Below are 19,898 nucleotides of genomic sequence, written 5' to 3'. Positions count from 1 at the left end.
TATGACTTTACCTTGAGAGTTAAAATGACAGGTCGGTTCTGGGAAACGCACTGAATATACAGTAGCTTACTTAGTAGTTTCCACAATTACACTTTTTTGTATTATACTTGTTACATGCCCCAATATTAATTTGTCACTACCTCTCATTAAAATAGGCCTGAAGCTGCTACAAATGGATCCGCTCATTTCAAGCTAATGCACATTGACAATATGAAGTTTTGTAAAGTCAGCCCGCCATAAGGTCCATATCCATCACCACCTTTAATTGATTCCGTTGCTCATGATATGATATGTGGTCAAATGCCCCCCACTGACTATTGATTTCTCCACGCTAAACAAAGCAACAAAAGCAATGAGGGCGATTTATTGAGTGCTACTATCCCCCTTGGTATAGCTCATGTCACAGCAAATAAAATAAAAGCTTTATCTGCTGTTCTTTGATCTGATCAAGAAGTCATGCGGGCCTGCATATGTCATGAAAGACATCACATTTATCCACAAGAGACACGCATGAGCCACTTGGGTCACTTCCTCCTTTTACCCAGCAGGCTTTGGGAAAGGTCGGGCCAGTCCGATACTAATACCTTTAGTTTGGTCTCAGAGGAAGTGGTTTAGGTTTTGAGAAAGAGCTCAGTCAGAGCCTCCAAAGGTCAAACGTTGTGAGAAGTGAACTAATGGAGCGTGAGGTCAGAAAAACAAAGATGCCAGACTCCACCCCGAGGTTACATATTCACTATCTGTGAGAAAGGCATCTGCGCTTTTCATCCGAGACAGGCCCAAAGCTGTGCATTTGACTCAGGGAAATCTGTCATTTTAATGTGCGAGGAATTTTCAAAGCAATGGAAAATTGGATGGGTGTGGGGGGTCAGGTCAACTGCAAGGAAATTGCACTGTGAGATGAGGAATTGCTCTCCTCCTAAATTAACAGACTTTTTCTCATATCTTGTGCAGTAATAACTTTGGGACCTTGGTTTAAGACTATATATATTGCAAATAAAACGAAAATGTTACTGACATGATGACATTAAAATTGGTTGTACCACTTTAAAATAAAGGGACTACATGGAAGTTGTCATTTTTTTTTACTCGCCACTGCCACCTCAGGTCTTACGCGTAACTGCAGTCTCTATTAAGCTCGTGCATGACGATGGAGGTAGTTGGTATTTTGGCAGTTGTGGAGAAAAGGTCTGTGGTGAATACATATTTGGTGAATACATAATTTTTTTTACATTTTTAAAGGAACAGGCCACCGTTTTTCCATACTGATGCGTAACTGTCTGGTCGTTGTGCGTGCGCTCAGTCACGCACAACGACCAGACAGGTACATATCAACTCGTGTAAGCTCAGGTAAGAACATATCACAGTATGGAAGAACTGTGTGCCCTCAGTCATGCAAAAAGACCAAAGAGGCCTCTCCCAGTATATTCCTATAGCTCCAAACGGGAGTGAAGTTAGAAGCGACCAAGCTCTTCCACGGGCACACAGAAAGACCAGACAGGTACACATCAACTCGTCTAAGCTCAGGTAAGAACATATCCCAGTATGAAAAAACGGTGGCCTGTGCCTTCAATAACTTCTGTCTACTCCCTTTAAGGTGTGCTCGCTAAGTATTAATAAAGTATTAATAAGCATTAGTAATCTTCTTAGGGTTAAGGTTAGGGTTAGGTTTAGGGAAGGCAATGAATGAGCATATTATTCATGGCCTATTAGCATGGTAGTTGATAACAGTATAATGATCAGCTCATTAATATATATATAAGCATATTATTAATGGCCTACTAGTAAGGTAATAAAAAGTGTAATAAGAAGCTTATTGATACAAGACTAATATTATGGCCTATTAATTACTAATGCATATTAATACCTTATTAATACTTAACAAGCACATCTTAATATAAAGTGTTACCAAATTGGTGTCTGCTTTGTGCAAAGTGTGCTATTTTGACCCTGTAACAAGCACATGTAGTTGTGGTGACCACAATGTGCTATATCGAAGGAGTGGAAGAAGATTTTCAGTGTTATATGAGTGACATCACAGAAAAACGTTTTCAAAGGGTGGCCAGTCTGTTTTAGAATGTTGCATCTGTTATCCAATAGTTCTACATTTCTTCTGGTTTGAAAATATTTACCGTATTTTCCGGACTATAAGTCGCTCTGGAGTATAAGACACACCTGCCAAAAAATGCATAATGAAGAAGAAAAAAACATCTACAGTATAAGTCGCTCTGGAGTACCAGCCTCAAACTGTGGCCATCGAGCCTGCGATTAGCATTGTTGTTTTATTCATTTCGGTAAGAGTAACCTCCGCTTTTCGCCAGTCCCTCACAAGTTTCTGGCCCACTTCAAACTTTAACTTTAAATTTTCAGTGGTGCTGTAAGTGAAATCATATATTTTGATATATAAGTCGCACCTGAGTATAAGTCGCACCCCAAGCCAAAATATGAAAAAAAAAGTGTGACTTATTGTCCGGAAAATACGGTACCCCTCCTTTGGTGATCCTGCCATTAGCTCCTCCCTTTTGATTACTATAAAACCTGAGTTGAAATACAGAACTGCGTCTTGGATGACAGGTGAAACCTTTCCTCTGATGGAAAACTCCTACAACTGGAAACAAACACACATATGTATGAGATTTCCAAGTTAAGTCCTGCATATTTCAAAAGTGCGCTGCAACTAATAACCACCTACCTTTATTTTGTATTCATTCATTTATGCATTTGTGTGTTTTTCTGAGATCACATCGCACTTGCTTTGTATCCCACATGGACTTGACTGCGGCTATATCTCATTGCCAAGCTCTGCGTTTATAAAAGCTATATTAAGTTGTTTTATTTTTGTGTGCATCTGTGTTGTTCAAAGGTGCTCTTTCCTGGCAGTAAGTTATCTTGTTTACGCGCTCTGTCGATCGGCGCTCAACCTGCACCCAAAAAATCTTGGCGCTTATATAAAAGCTATGAATACTTTCCCCTATTTAAAAATGTTAAACGCCACTATCACAGACAATAAGGTATTCACTTTATTGTCTCCACTCCAGACTCTCTGCCTCGGGCCATGAAGAAAAATGAAGAGAATATATTACAAGAATAAAGGGGGGAGAGGAGAAAAAAAAACATAACAAGACTGTTTCGATAAATGAGAGAGAGAGAGAGACGGCAGGGGAAAAAAAAAAATGCACCGCAAAAGCACTCTGGAGGTTTTACATGAGAACTCGCGTAAGGGCCATTTGGCATTGGGATTTACCACGATTTACCATGGCTCAGATCCTGTTAGCGCTGATAAAACCACCCAAAATGTCCCAGTTGCATCCTTATCCGTTCCAATGAATATTCAACAACTTGCCTCTCTTCTCTCCATTGTTTTCTCATTTGTACCGCTATCTTGACAAAAGGCGTGTGATAGCGGGGACGTGGCGAAAGGGAAGTGGCATTGATATATAGCGTGATAGGCGCCTCGGTGACACGCTTGAAGAGGCAGAGAGAGGCCCCCATCTCTTAGCGCCATCGGAACGTGGTCGAAATTCATTAAAGTTAAAACGGCTTTGATTTATTATCTCGCAAGCGATTAGGTCGGAGAGATTTGTTGTCGCCGGCAATATCCGTCCGAAAACATTTAAACGGGGCAGCTTTTAATATGTCGCTCACTCATGTGCTTCGTCTATACTTTACGTACAATGTTTGCGGAGTGTAAGATTTCGGGAGTCAACGCGATAAGGGCAGCCCGAGATTCCAGTCTAGAAACAACAAGCGCTGGTCTTAGAATAATAATAAATCCAAGGCTTCGACTTTCAAACAACAAACTGTTTATCTCATCTCTCTATTTGTCTCATCTCGTGTATTTTGTTAACCCGTTTCGACGATTGTCTTTCCTGCATGGGGCTCATTTGAATTGTGATCTGCGGATAATGAACTGGGGGGAGAAAAAAATGCTTCGTATGGTTATGTGTTTGCTCCATTGTCAGTCATTACAATCAGGATGTGGGTGAATTTCATTTCTTGTTCATTAAACCTTTGGCAGCTGCAACGTACAAACTCAAACTAGGCAAAAGTAAAACCCAAAAAGTCTTCGAGAGTTGCAAGAGTACTGACAGAAAAATTCTCACTTTCGAACTGAAACTGGATATTGCCGTTTGTCAGAAAAAACATGATTTACTGTAGCCTTTCCAGTGTTTTCCTATATGGGTTAGGAGTGGATAATTCTCTTGCACACAAGCATATACTGGAAAAGTGGTGAGAGAGTTCTATCGCCTTTACAGAAAGAAGGTCAAGTATCCCTCATCCACCTTTAATATTGTCAAAGGCAAAAGCCCTGCATTACCTTTTTCTGAGTGTTTCGTATTGACCTCATTGTATATGGTAATAATATTAGTTACACACTGCCAAGCTGGGTACCATCATTTTTTTTATACCATTACTTTAAAGCAGAACTAAGTAACTTGTACACCCTAGAGTGCATATGACAGAAAAGGCAACGGGAGAGAGGGATATTGTACATCCAATTACACAATGGAGATATTTTTTTCTCACTCAAACTTCGCTGTAAATACTGTTTAAGTGGTGCTAGCCCGCAGTTAGCTTTGCCCATTAGCCAGCTAGCTTCTTCTTGGTGATTCCATTAGTGTGTATTGGTGACTCCGACCCGGAGACAGTCAAGTTTCAAGCATGGTTTTCTGGCCAGAGACATCAGGGGGAGATGAAAGATCAAGAATCATCCCATTAACACTTGTATTATCCCCAGAGGGACTACGGAAAGGATTAATTAAGGTAAACAAGTTACTCAGTATTGCTTTAATGATACTTGGTTTTTGACACGATACCTCAACGATACGTTTCCCGATGCTTATACTAAATAAAATATAATATGTCATCTAGAACTATAAAACAGAACAGTAAGGTGTGGAAGATATGCAACTTTACAAAATCAGGTATCAGGGGAATCATTGTGGGGTAAACTAGGGAAAATTGGGAAAAAATGGGGGGAAATAGGGACAATATTACTAATAAAAATTGGGGCAAAAATCAATTTTAAAAAATGGGCAAACATTGGGCAAAGGAAAATTTAAAAATAGGGATTTTTGGGGGGTGCAAAAAGGGGGGGGAATAAAATAATAACAGTGTATTTGAGCTGAAACAACCAAGTCACTTCCTTTAATTCTGTCCCTGGACCAACAGCATCAAAACTTGGATTTAAAAAAAAGAAAAAAATCAGTACTTGCTTTCGATGCTTTTTTCCGATACCACACTGGTATCGTTTCACTGTACCCAGCCCTACACACTGCATACTTCTTTTTGTGTGCAAGGAAAGTTTGAGAGCAACGGAAATTCTAATTTGTATGTTGTAGAGCCAACTTTTATTTGATTGCTCAAATAAGGGAAAGTATGAAGCTTAAGCGTATTAACCCCGATGACACTTGACACAAAAACATGGTTTGTTCATGTTTTTGCTCATTTACTCTTGAATGGCAGTATCTAATCTCTAAATGTGCATGTAATCTTGAACACCAGATGATAAAACCCACACGATAAAGCTTAATTTTCACCACCAGTGCATCAAAATGTAATTAAAAATTCACATGATCCTACATTCCATAGAAAATTAATGAACTGCTGGGTCTTCCTGTCCCATAGTGAATGGATGTGAGAGAGAATGGTTCTCTGCCAGTGGACGAATTGGCTCTGCTGCTGACTGGCCATTGTCCAGGATGTCCGCTGTTTCGTGCCAAAGGGCGCTGACATAGACTCGATGACACATATGACCCCTGACAGGACTAAGGAGAGGAAAGAATGCTTGAAGTGCTAAGAAAGAGCAACATTGTTGATACCAAATATAAACGGTTACTCAAATGCAGATATTGCAAATTCTGAGATGTTTTCCCACTGACTAATTTCATGTTGCGCTAGACATCGCTTGCCAAATGTTTCCCAGAACAAACTCTTGTACTTCTTAGGGCAGTGCAGCTAAACTTAATGGAAAACAGCCTAACACCGTCAACTAAGTAATAAGGAAAGACCTGCAGCATCTCTAAACTATTAGTGTGTGCCGCTCCACAGTAAATAAAATGTGTGTGTGGTACAGATCACTGAAGCGGGCGGTGGCAGGATAACCATGTTAGTGACTGAGAGCAGAAAGGCTACATCTGTCACTCCACATTTGCTCGCGCACATTTTGACAAGGCCCACGAGTCGCGGCGATAACCCACGGCTCATAACGCACGGCACAGTGACTGGGGTTCAAGCGCTGTTCAAGGGTAAAACACAGGGGAAGGTACAGCAGGATGAAATACCATTCCGGAGAAATTGTACTGTATACTTGTCTTTCTTTTCCTGTTTTTTTTAGGATCAGAATTATTTGTTGGCGGGGAGTTTGGTAAAGAAGTGTTGTTTGGACTGGCGCGGAAAGTGATTGCCATGAATTTTCTTTGCCCGTGCCAGTGCCAGTGCTACCATTACAGCCAATGTTATTGTTCTATAGCACTCTATGGTGATAGTGATGTTACATCCAAATGATGTACACTTCTAGGAAGATTTTTATAAATGTACTAGCTGAGACCCGGCCTTCGGCCGGGCCTCGCTAGTTTCGACATTTGATATTCTGAGATTATGAGTTATTACAAAGAAACGTCCAACCCGTCACACAGTTCAGCTGTAGACCAGTGGTTCCCAACCCAGTCCAAAAACTATGGCCACTACAAATGTGTAAAATAATTAATGCTAAAAATAATTTCAAACAAACTGCAATTTGAGTGTTTGATGCACCCGTACTCCTTTCTTATTAGCTACAACGACAATATGTTGGCTAAAAGGGAATAGAATTCAAGAGACAGTGGAATAATTATGGATAAATATTAGGGGTTCAGCTCTAACGGTTCGGTTCACGGTGCAGGGCCCGTGGTTTGGTGCATCACGGTAGTGTACAATGTAAAAAAAAAATAAGTTGGTTTAGAAATGAAATAGCCTAATGATCGTTGTTAGACAGTATTTATAACCGTACAATAAAATTCGCAATGCTTTCAAAGCTGCTTTAGAATAAAATGTACCTCTGGGCTCACAATACGTGAAAGCAAATGACACACATCGCCCTGTTTCGATGCGCGCGCGCACACATACGCACACACGCACGCGCGCACGCACACGCCGCCCTGTTTTGATGCACACGCGCACACATACGCACACACGCACGCGCACACGCACGCGCACACCGCCCTGTTGTGATGCACGCGCGCACACATACACGCACCGACGCACACACAATCGCGCGCACGCGCGCACACACGCATCGCCCTCTGTGGATGCGCGCACACGCACGGCAGTCAGATCTCGTGCACTCGCGTTGTTGTGACGGCGGGTTGTCCTCGGACAGCAGCACCGCGGTCCATATGGACCCGTGGTCAATGCCCGCGGGCGGCGGGACCGCAACGTGGGGGCCGGCACCACGTACACACTCAGTACTGTCGCCAGGCTTCCTGATGTTCCCAAACGGTCTCCCATCCCAGTCCTAACCAGGCCCTTCCCTGCTTAGCTTCGGAGGAACGGTCTCCCATCCCAGTCCTAACCAGGCCCGTCCCTGCTTAGCTTCAAAGTCGGTATGGGAAATAAACATGGCGGCGCCCAGGCGGCGGCCATTGAAATAGCGTTTTCTATTATAGATAAGGCTTTTAAAATGTAAAGGGGCTAGATGCAAGTTGGCCATTTTATGCTCACTAATGCCACCTCAGGTCATACATGTAACTGCACCTTCTATATCAAGCTCGTGCATGACGGCAATTCGGACGAAGTAACACCGTTTTGAGTGACAGTGCTGGATTTTAGAGGCAGTTGTGGTGAACAGGTCTGAGCTCATTCTACACATTAGAACATTGTTGGAACATTTAGGGGGAGGAAAATACATAATTCTAACATTTTTAAACTCCGTACAGTCCCTTTAAAGGAACAGGCCACCGTTTTTCTAGCCTGGTTTTACCATATAAGGGTCTGAAGTATAAGTCCAGACCCTTATACTTCATTTCGTATAAGGGTCTGGACTTTCTCAATTGTGCTCCGTTATCAGGTGGGAGGGGTGAACTCCTTTGAAACGATTGGATCTGATTTTCGCTAGCGTTTGGTCGTGTAATGCACCTGAGTGAGTGAAGCGAGCCATCATAACTCTTGGGAACATTCCTTGCACATTCCAAGGCTTCAATTTTAATTCCTGGATATTTGGGAGCCGAGCCAGAACAAATTGAAGAGCTTCCATTACTTTCGTATCCGCCGCCATTGTCAAACTACAGCCCGCAAATCGGCGCCAATGCTAAACGTCACCTACAACACCCGCCTCCCCCGTTCGCTGAATGATAGGTAGAACGTCAACCGATGTAACGCAGCCACTGAGATCAAGCCCAGACGTACATGCAGGGCAATTATAATTGACCGGAGTTTACGGATGGCTAAGGCCAGGCTACCGACATATGTTCTTACCTGAGCTTAGACGAGTTGATGCGCACCTGTCTGGTCTTTGTGCGTGCCCTCAGTCACACAAACGACCAAAGATGTTGTTAGAATTTGGCCTCTCCCAGCATTTCCTGTAGCTCCAAACTGGGGTGAAGCTGGAAGCTACCACGCTCTTCCACGGACACAAAGACAGGTACACATCAACTCGTCTAAGCTCAGGTAAGAACATATCACAGTATGGAAAAATGGTGGCCTGTTCCTTTAAAGCCACCCTAAGCTCATCTGTTTCTCGGCCCGGAAATGTTGCATTCCCACATTGCTCGGAAACAGTATGTTAACTTTGTCCGACAGAAGCAAACACAATGTCAAACCTCACCACCTCACAGTATTTTGTCCCACTTTTACACTGACCCCTTCCCGGTTTTTGTATGATGTCAAGTCAATACGGAGACTGTTTACGTCTGTGGGAGAATGCCAGAGCACCGAGACCTGCACAGCGACACTGTGCCCTCAGCGACACAACGACCCCATGTTCAAGCAAGTCCTTCTGGACACAGCTGAATACAGCACAGCTCGTCGCATTTCTGTCTGTGCAGAATACAGGCAGGTCTCAGGTCGGTCATGGACTCAGAGAGACCGCTGCAAACTTTGAGCTGAGAGCTGTGCACCTGAGGCAGAAACTCCAATATAGTCCAAGTTGGAACTTGAGTCTGTCTCTCACTTACGGATGACTTGCCAAGAAAATAGCAGAAGGCAGCTTTAAGATACAAAAGGCATCAACTTTATTTTGTTTGTCCTACAAGTCACTAAGAAACGTAAATTGTCTCTGCACATGAATGCCTTTTTTAAGCAAAACAAAAAACAAAACAAAAACTGTGAGGACAACACGAAAAGTGTCCACAAAAGCACATTTTTACATGTGTTTCTTTTGTGTGTTTTTTTTTTACTCCCAGAGCAGTTTCATTGGGAAAATCAGATTTACCCGTGGACTGGGAGTTGGTTGGAGTGTGTTCGCTCTGGCATATAAAGTGATTGTTGAGCATTTTCTGTGCCAGCGTTTGGCCCTATCTCTCTCCCTCTGTCCCCGCGCCCCCGTTTGTCTCGCCCTCCATGGACCTTTAGCCCGTGGCCATATGCTCAGTCCCAAAGCCGGCCCTGTGCCAGTGCCCAGTATACTGCGCTATAAACTGTCAGGCCACAGCAAATGAGTGGGAGCATGTGCAGGATTATGATCGGAGCTGTCAACAAAACTGAAGGCTCTATTCGCCTCCATGCTTTACGTAAATCATGAATTGATGCCGTATTGTGTTTGGGTTTTGTATCTCCACTTTGGATTGTTGACTTTGAGCTACACTTTACTCGCATAGCCTTCCACAGTCACAGGAGAAGACAAACATGTTAATTGTTTACCTATTATTGCATACCAAACTTTTGGATTAACTTTCATAAAACACAGCGATGGATTATTGGAAATCATTATGTCATTACATGGCTTTACCAGTCGCCCAATGTACCGTATTTTGTGGCTTTAATCCAGCAAATTTGTTAGAATCCCCTTTCTCCTTCATGCTACGTTAAACTTTTCTTTTTCTTTTATTCTAAAATGTAATGTAAGTGTAATTTACTGCAGCTCTTACTCCGTCTTGGCTTGGCATTATGCGCCATGGCACTTTAGTCTGCGTGGGGCAGTGGCCTTGCCGCAAATCTCCGTCACTGCCAAGAAATTTGCAATTACATTTCAAGGTTACACTTTTTTTAATGAGAAAAAATGCATAGATCACCAAAGGTATTGTCGTGAATAATCGGAAAGTACAGTAGTGACCAAGACTTTTATGTATGCGCTTGCTAATTATGCAGAAGTGTATTCATTTGATTCAAAGATAAAGGGGATTGAAAATACATATAGGAACAGAAATGTTGGTCACAAGGTAAAGACGACAGTAGGGAACACCGTGACACCTTAATTGCATTTATTTTCCCCTCAAATCGGAGAATGGCTGTCAGATGTGTCAATTGTACTGTTGTTATTCCCCAGGCAACGGTCATGTTTACATCAAAACACATACTCCGTCGTATTGCTGCAGTTCAGAGTTCATTGGAAAAAATGATAATAATAAATCCAGTTACTTGGATGAAATGGACTTAGATGCATTCAGTCAATTATTTGAAAACCAAGAAACAGCTGTAACATTGACATTTTAAATCATTATACAAAAGATGTTTTGAATAAATGTGAGGATGTAATTGATCTCGGCAAGGTTGTAGAGTACAATTCATTCATAAGGCAATTCAAAGGGCTTCACAGTTGCATAGAATTACAAGAAAGCAGATCAAATCAATCCATAAAACATCAACATAAAATGTATTAATTACAGTAAATAGCAAGAGTGCAGATAAAATACTTTCAGTCATCATATGCAGGGGTAAATTACTGTTTTCAGCCTGGATTTGAACAGTGTCAGAGTTGAGGTCAGTTTCACATCCTCATGAAAACTGAAACACAGCCTCACCGTGTTTAGTCCGGACTCTGGGAACCACCAGGAGACCCCTCCCTGAAGTTCTTAGGGCCCGAGATGGTTCATATGGTTCTAACATGAGGTTTTAAATTCTACTCTCAGAGTGACAGGAAGCCAGTGCAGAGACCGGAGCACTGGACCAACATATCGTATTTTATTTCCTGGTTCTTATCAGGACTCGAGCAGCAGCATTTTTTTAAATAAAAAACTTGATTTATGATTCGATCCCTCCCATTTAAACCAAAATACTGTGTCCATGTAAATATTTTTTTAAACTATATGTATAGTGCATCCACCTAAACAAAATTGCAAAGGCAAACCCTTTCTCTAACTGAAAAGTCACTGTGCAGTGTGCAACAAAGATTGTTAAACATCCAAGTTATTTATACAGTATTTGGATTGAGAAATAAAACAACAAAAAATCCGAAGGTGAGCTCTGTTCTTCTTAGCACATTTGAACAGCAAAACCTTCTTCCTCTGAGCAGAAGGCAGAGAACTATATATATATATATATATATATATATATATATATATATATATATATATATATATATATGTACAGTTTATTCCACAAAAAAAAAAAAAAAAGTGAATCGATTTGAACGACCAACTTGATTTTTACATCAAATCAAATATTTTCCCCGGGCCTACGTTCTGGAAGTACTGCAGCTGTCTAACAGTGAGCAGGCCGTTATAGTAGTCTAACCTACTGGAGACAAACACATGGATAAGTCTCTAAGTCTGGTTCCGACACTAAATTGAAACATTCCCAAGATCAGAGGTATAATTGACTCAACTGTGCATAACTTCAAATCATGACAACGGCGCCCAAGAAGTGACTTCCTGTTTCGATCCAGCACGACAAAATAAAAGCACACAGCTCGTCTCATTGATTAGTTCAGCAGGTACTTGCAACATTACAAGAATATAATTAAATACACACATTCTAAGTGTTTTGTCTGGGTAGAAAGAATGTTACTAACTAATGAACTGCTGAAGTAATGAATAAGGATGTGCTGGATTGAAACAGGAAGTCACTTCTAGGGTGGCGTTGTTTTGCACAGAGTCAATCATACCTCTGATCTTGGCAATGTTTTTTCAGTAGGTAAAAAGGTGCGGATGTTATTGCTTTGATGTTCTATTGGTAAATGATTCCAATCAAATTGCTGGGTTGCAGGTGACATCATAGCATTCTTAAGGCCTATAATATTATATAGAGGAAAAAATATTATCTTTTTGAGGAAATTGTTGACCTTGTGAAAGTATAATGCTGTTAATAGGAAAAACTGGCTCCTGCCCCCCACTGGGTCCGGTGACATCATCACATTCCAGAACCTGCAACCCAGCAACCCTTTCCTGCCTCCTTTTCCCCAAGCGGAATTTGTAAGTGCATGATGACCTAAAATGTGTCAAATATGTAGGGTAATCATGCCATGCACATTTAAAAACAAAAGTAATACACCATATTTGTTTTCCCTTTTATTAATCGAACACTGGAATACATGAAAGACACGATAAACCTTTTTTATGTGTGTAATATGCACCTTATAATACAGTAATCATTAGTCAACAACCTATTGCATCTCTAAAGCAACCTCTGCCCTGCATATTGCACTACTGCTTGGTGCCAAACGCTTCAGTACATTACATTACTTTGTCATTTTTCATAAGTAGTAACAATAAAATTCAATCTTCTCCAGTCTAATCCGGTAGCCAACCTATTTCTTTGAAGTCAGCTAAAGTAGGTCTTAATCAAACCGGCGCAGTTCCCTGTGTTCACTAACTAGATTCATGGTTTCTACTAAAGTGCTTTACAGGCACTTTCCCTGACTAATTCAGAAGCTTTATCAACTAGACAGAGCATAGCACATCAGACACTCTCTAATCTTTAACCGCAGCGGCAGTTTTACACATCCCCGACACCTTTGTCATTGCTCCTATGAAGATGCACTCGCTTTTTCCAACAGAACCCACTTTTTTTTTTTTTTGTACCGATCATTTGTCGAGAAATCTTCGACGGCAAATTACTCGCTTCAAGCCCTCTATGGCACGACTCTGAAGACTACAAGGCAACTGGGAGATTGAGGTTGCCCCGCTCGGGAGCAGCACATAACATCTTCAAGTTGCCAATTAGGTGCGAAACTGCAGCATATGTAACCAAAAGAGAGGCCCCACAATGAGGATAATGATCATGAAGAATACCGTGATCCTGATGCCGCATGAGCGCTTTTGAAGACGGCAAGACGGAGGTGAGATTCGCAAAGGGGAAAAGAACAAGAAAACAGACACAAAAAGTTTTGGAGAAAAGTATTGAGATCCATTTAAGTAAAAATGTATGCAGAGGTTGTTACATCGTACAACACTGATGCAATGCTGACTGCAAGGTGTAAATGTATTGTGTAAATGTTGATACAAAACGACAGTGTTTCAGAAAAGTGAAAAGAATTTTGTGCAATGATTTCTGACAGCGTGGAGCGCTGATCTACTGACTTCCAAACCCATCTCATCAAGTCATACAGCTGAAAGTGGTTACTTTCTGGTGTGCAGGTTTCTGTCGCCTCATTTATATGTGCATTTCGAAATATGTTGATTCTCAAAAGTGGTTGAGAGCTGCATTTAAATGGGAAGACACGTATGATGGATTACACAAGATGTGAACATATTTGTCCGATGAAATAAATTGTTTCGCATGTGCAGCTGACTGGATCAAGTGTGCCTCGTTTTACCCAATTACAACCTAGAAACAAGAAATTCCAACCTTGCATAATGTGAATTTCTGCCACCTTTCAACAAATTAAACCAGTCTTAAATTACTATTGATTGATTCGCAATCGAAACGGTCACTAGATAGTAGCTATAGTGGCAGTGTCGATTCCGAATCGATCAATAGTAATTTAAAGGAACAGGCCACTGTTTTTACATACTGAGATATGTTCTTACCTGAGTTTAGATGTGTGATTTGTAACTGTCTGGTCTTTGTGCATGCGCTCAGTCATGCAAAACAGCCAAAGCATTTAGCCTCTCCCAATGTATTCCTATAGCTCCAAACGGCGGTGAAGTTGGAACGCCCCACGCTCTTCCATGGGTATGCACAAAGACCAGACAGGTACGTATCAACTCGTCTAAGCTCAGGTAAGAACATATCACAGTGTGATAGGTTCAAAGTAGAACTTCAAAAAACAATTTGAGTAAACATTTGATTGAAAACAACAATTAAACTGAAATAGGCTGTTATTGTTCTGTCATTTTCTGTCAGGTGCTCACACTCATAACGTCCTGATGGCAAAGGCAAAAAAAGAAACGTTCACATTTTGAGCATGGTTGGGTTGTTGAGCATGGCTTCTCACAGTGCGCCATCACTGCCACAGTGGGACACAGTAAGACAGTCATTTTAAATTTCATAAAAGATCCTGAGGGTCATGAAACAAATAAGTCAAGTGGAAGAAAAATGTCACCAGCAGTGAGCCAGAGGATCCGATTGGCTGCCCGTCAAGACACTGGACAACTCTCGACCCAAGTTAAGGCCGTGTCTGGGCCTCAAATACACTGCAGGTGCAGAAGTGGGGGTTGGGTGTGGGGTTCCTTGATGTAAGCTTTAGAACATTTTGTTTTCAGAAGAACGCTGCCCATACCTTGATTTTCTTTAACTGGGTGGATAAAACCTTTTTTTTTTCTCTTTTTACAATAAATGAAAGGCAAACTGTCCCTTTATGCGCCTTAAATGATTCTGGGCTTTTAAGCACTTCCCTTCTCAGCCCCTCTCTGCCCCGGCCAATGAGGCTGGTCTATGAAGCTGGGCTCGAGATGAAGTGACTGGTTTTGATGGACTCCACTTCGCTGCGCTCTCTGGCCTCTGCTATCATCATCACTGATCCCAATGACACCGAGCTCATTAAGGCTCTGGGAATGCGGGGAGGGCAAAAGGAAATTAGAACATTTTTCAGCAGATTTTCCAACTATTTAAGAGGACTTTTTTTGGCTGAAACATGAAGTTTGGCTCCCTGTAAAGTTCAGATGAAATGGACACCCGTAGCGCTGCCCACTGACAGCTGTATTTTCACATTTTTTGGACAAATTCAAAATGATTGGTGTTTTAGCCCGAGGTTTAGTCCTTTTGTGTTTTCTCTGTTCTCCATCTGTTCCTCCAAATGAGCAGAGGAAAATCTTGCCAGATGAATTTGAGGATTCCAGGTCTCAAACGTTAAATATTCATAATGTGAAATAAATTAATATCCTATGAGACATCTCTTAGGTTCATACGATCAAACTACAACCGCTTTTGTCTGCCCCAAGTCAGGACAGATTTTATTGTGTTATGATGGTCATCCAGCATAAAACCATATGAGAAACCTAGGTATATTTTGGTTTAGGTTTGAGGGGTGATGATTTGCATTGGCAATCACCGATTAGAAAGAAATCGGCTTCTTTTGGACTCCAACGGCTTCTTTTGGACTACCAGACATTTTTTAGATAGCTACTGTAAATTTCGGCCAATTAACTCATTGACTGCCAGCCATTTTCAAATCAGAGATCTCCCCACTGGATTCAGGATTTTTGACTGTTTTTTCAAGACACACAGAAAATGTTGGTCTAGGTCTATGTCAACACGAAACCCACCAAAAGAAAGATTAGACTCTCTTCTTTCATCTGTTTGTACCTGTGACAAAGTGGGTTTGTCCCATTGTGTGTGTTTGTTATTTTTTTGTTTTTTGTTTCGTTTGCAATATACACCAGCCGGCAATAACCCTCAGATTCATGTATATGTTACTAATTTATATCACATTTAAAACGTTGTTTATTAATTTACTCAGACATTTACCTGTACCATCTGGTGGGGAGAAAGGAAGGGGCGTGGTCTGTGTCGGCCATTTTAAAATCTTGGGCTGGACCATGTGGCAGGGGGAAACTGGTTAAACTTTGCTTTGTGTTTCCTTTTGTGTATGATTTTGATTTGTATCTTTGTTGTTTTGAACACTTATCATTTGTCACTAAACTTATTCATTTTATGTACAAGGATCACTTGCCAGATAAAGTTATTGTTGAGACTCAATGAACTAATGGTACTAACCGGTGGGAGGTCCGTTCCCATTAGGGGAGGAAGTATAAAACCTGACTGCTTCTAGTCATCGGGGGCCATTTTGTATCTGTGTGTCAGAAGTTCTGTTTGCGTGAGCAATAAATGTCTGGTGAGAACTCTAACTTTGTTAAGTCTGCCTGCCCATTTCAACCCCTCGTGGCCAGCTTCATCACAGTACCTCTTTCCATTCTTTAGTAATCGTCTGTAGAAAATAGGTGAAATCACCCAAAATGCTGTTTTCTGACTGGCTGAGAAAACGAAAGGGCAATGTTAAATATGTTAAATATGTACTAATACATATTCAATGTGATTAAAATGCCTCAAAATCTACTTAAATAACACATTTGCATTAATAAACAGACTAACACCGTCATTTGTATAAGAAATTGAGTTTTTTTTTTTTTTTTATGTCACGATTTTGTTGGACAATGTACCCATAGCATCCACAAGGAAATAGATGGCTATAGCCTAACATCACAAGTCAAAGAAAAATCTAGTCCTCGGGTCACTCGCCTTTTAGCAGCGTAGTAAAGGTGGATGCAGAGTCTCTGGTTGGATTGCTGACGCCTGTGAAGTGAGTACTTTTTTTTAACGCAATTTATCTGTGTGTGCTCAGGCGGAAAGTGTGTGCAGAACTTTGATGCTTTGATGTCTCAACACTAATGCTAGTTTGTTTTTCTCCGTCTGTATGTAGAGTACGACGTGTCAAATTTGCTTAAGACGAAGTATAGATTTCTTAATACGACTAGAGATTTCCTCTCGGGACCCGACTGCAGACGTCTTGTCCATCGTTGGATCTGTTCTGCTGCTCCGGTGAGGAGTCGCTGAGCCGACCACCGCCATTAAGCTCGAGATCTTGTTTCGACTGCGCCTACCCCGGCCACTTCCATCTACCATCAAATCTAAAGCATTGTGAGTACTTTCCAAAACACCAGGTGCACGTGCTATTTTATTTTATATATTACTAAGCAACTCTTGCCCCTAGAGGCCATAAGCGCAACTGCTTTGTCTTAGCATGTTGCAATTTTTTTACTTCCTAATTGTCTGTGAGAGTAAATACTATACTGACAGAAAAGAGGAAGGGAGAGAGGGATATTGTACATCCAATAACACAATGGAGATCTTTTTTTTTCACTCATACTTGGCTGTAAATACTGTTTAAGTGGTGCTAGGCCGCAGTTGGTGTAACGCCCAGAGTGCTGTCTGACAACCAGTAGGTGGACAAAATTCGCAGAGCCAGGTATTGGTTTTTAAAAAGGTCAAGTTTTATTACAAAAAGTTAAAATATTAAAAAGGTAGGATAAAAAGGGGGGGGGGGATTAGTCCAAAAGTGCGGTGTGCGTAACGATCGGGAAGGGGAAAAGTTAATGGAGGAGTTGGGTCGGTCCTGTTGGTCCGACTGGCAAGATCAGGCAGCTGTGACGCAAAGCGTTGCTGGGCTGCGGTGTGTCGGACCTTTGGCTTGGACCCACTTTGCTTCTCCAGAGGGCCACGCCCGTAGCTTCCCCTTCCGCACACCTGCACAAGTTTAACCAGAGACACAGGGGGCACGTTAGTCACATATACACTCATTTTACAAAAGGCAAGTATTCGTCAAGTGGTTAAAGTATGTAGTTTCGAAAGGTAGGGCTGCTGTGAGTTACCTGCACAAGTTTAACCAGAGACACAGAGAGACAGAGTGGTGTGTGCCTGCAGCTTAAGTAGAGTGTTCCATGAGCTGATTCCCAACACCTGTGCTGCCACACCAAGACACGCCCACAGCACACACAAGCACAAACACAAAGAGGAGGAGGTGGGGATACAGCTCTACCAGGTTACATTGGCTTTGCCCGCTAGCCTCTTAGCTTCTTCTTTGTGATTCTACTGTATGCATTGGTTGCTACGGTCCGGTGGCAGTCAAGTTGCAATTGTGGTTTTCTGGCCAGAGACACCAGGGGGAGATGAAAGACCCTCCAATCATCCCATTAACACTTGTATTACCCCCAGAGGGACTACGAAAATAATTTATTAAGGTAAACAAGTTGCTTAGTGCTGCTTTAATGGCTAGGAGTAATCATTTTCTTGTATCTCCTGTTTACCATTGTTATTTATTACACAGGACCCCGCCCATAGTCTACCACCAAACTGTTAGTTTCAAAAACAATGGTCACATGGGACGGGTGTTACGTCAGTATAGGGGGAAGAAGTGTATATTTGCAGGAGGATATTTTCTTGTAACTCGGTAGAGGCTTCAAGGGAGTCTAAGAGGAAAACAATGGTAAATGAAGCCGGACGTTTAGTGCAACAACCCCTGTAAAAGAAAACCTGAAAGCCGAAGAGTTTTGGTATTGTAATTGGACATTATCATTTGTCAATCCTGGGTAACTGGAGTAGCCTCTAAAGTATCGATTTACTAATAGAAGCATTCAGGACTGTTTAAAGACTGTGCCTGTATGGTCTGCGCAGCCGGAGAGTCAATTTCTTCCACCTGTAACTAGTCCTACATTCCATTAGGTTCTCTGCTCCACTGCTTCCCGTCTAGACTCTTCCTGTGGACCTCCCAAAGCATTTATCCAATCAGCACAATTCCCAGCTCAGTCTTCAGTCCATCCCACACCTACATACAGTAATCTCATCCGGGGCGGACTCACTTACGACAATGGTGCGTCTGCCTGGGCTGTACTGGGAGTAGAGGCGGGTGGTACTCACTCGTGTTACTTCTACTTGAGTAAAATTGTAATGAAGTATATGTACTCTTTCTTGAGTAAAAATGATTGTTACTTTTTCCACTGTAAATATTTAAGAGGCTTCATTTTGATCAATACAATGGATGGAGATCTTCTCGTGCACCTTGTTCTTTCGAATTATTTAGCTTTGTTTAACTTCCAGTACTCAAGTGACATTTTCCCCAAGTACTTTTTTACTTTTCAGTTCAGTTCAGTGAACCTTATTAATCCCACATTGGGCTATTCCTTTAGAACAGAAAACATGCAATATAAAACAGCCACACAAACCGCATACAAACAGCTCGCACATAGACACAGTCTGTCTGAATAACAGGCAAGAGACAACCTCAAATTAAAGCGAGTTCAGGAGTCGTATAGCCTTAGGGATAAAAGATTTCATATAGCGGGTCCTCTTACCGCACGGCAAGACATAACGACATCCTCGAGGCAACAATGAACATTCACCATATAGGACATGCTCTGGAGAAGCGAGAATTGTCTTGTTTTTTCCTAGAGACCTGCTGGTCACAGAAAGCAGACAGGTCCCTTAACTTTTACTTGAGTAAAATTATGTCAAAGTAACATTACTCTTACTTAGGTAAATATTTTGGCTACTCTTCCCATCTATGACTGGGAGTGATTGTAATGAGTATGATCTTTTGCAAGTTCAACAATCAGCTGTCGCAATTCATGATCATAAAAACACAATGTTAAATAGTATTTGTGTTTGAAACCTTCACCAAAATGTATCAAGCATTTTACCTTATCTGAAATGTTCTTAACACATGGAGTGCCGCACTGTTTTTGGGATTTAGCTGTAGAGTGCCAACAATCCAGACCATTTGTCATGGTATTTGTAGCACCACAGCGTATTCTATGTTATCGCTATGGACACATGACTTGTTTAATAGACGAGACTGAATGCCTAAATATCTCAGTTTCAAGTCAACGACAACATTGTTGACATGTTTTGAAACACTGCATGTTGCCGATCGATTGCCTTTTATGGCATGTGCATTTAAACAGCCCGGTTCTCGGATTGAAGACTTTAACAGGATGTTTCTCAGCCGTCCTTAGACTGATTTTAACCATTTAAAAACTCAAACAAATGTTAAAATCTCAGCTGTTTTGATCTTTCTATGGGAAGCCGCTCTACTTTGTCAAAGAAAGAGCTGT

At 41.5% G+C, this 19,898-nt stretch overlaps 1 long non-coding RNA gene across 2 annotated transcripts in view; it reads left to right on the top strand.

Moving 5' to 3' along the window:
- The window catches only part of LOC306960926, a 1,017,426-nt gene that overhangs the window by 819,905 nt on the left and 177,623 nt on the right, over nt 1-19,898 (top strand). Inside the window, exon 3 of one of the 2 annotated variants that reach the window (XR_013792720.1) lies at nt 4,736-4,754. The exons of the other annotated variant lie outside the window; for it this stretch is intronic. This is a non-coding gene — a long non-coding RNA (uncharacterized lncRNA). Of the gene's footprint in view, nt 1-4,735; nt 4,755-19,898 lie in introns of those variants that run through there. 2 annotated transcript variants of the gene reach the window in all.

Source organism: Gobius niger (assembly GCF_951799975.1).
Source record: "Gobius niger genome assembly, chromosome: 3".
Taxonomy (NCBI): Eukaryota; Metazoa; Chordata; class Actinopteri; order Gobiiformes; family Gobiidae; genus Gobius; species Gobius niger.
The sequence above is the reverse complement of the archived record's forward strand: the minus strand, read 5'-3'. Positions and strand labels throughout refer to the sequence as shown.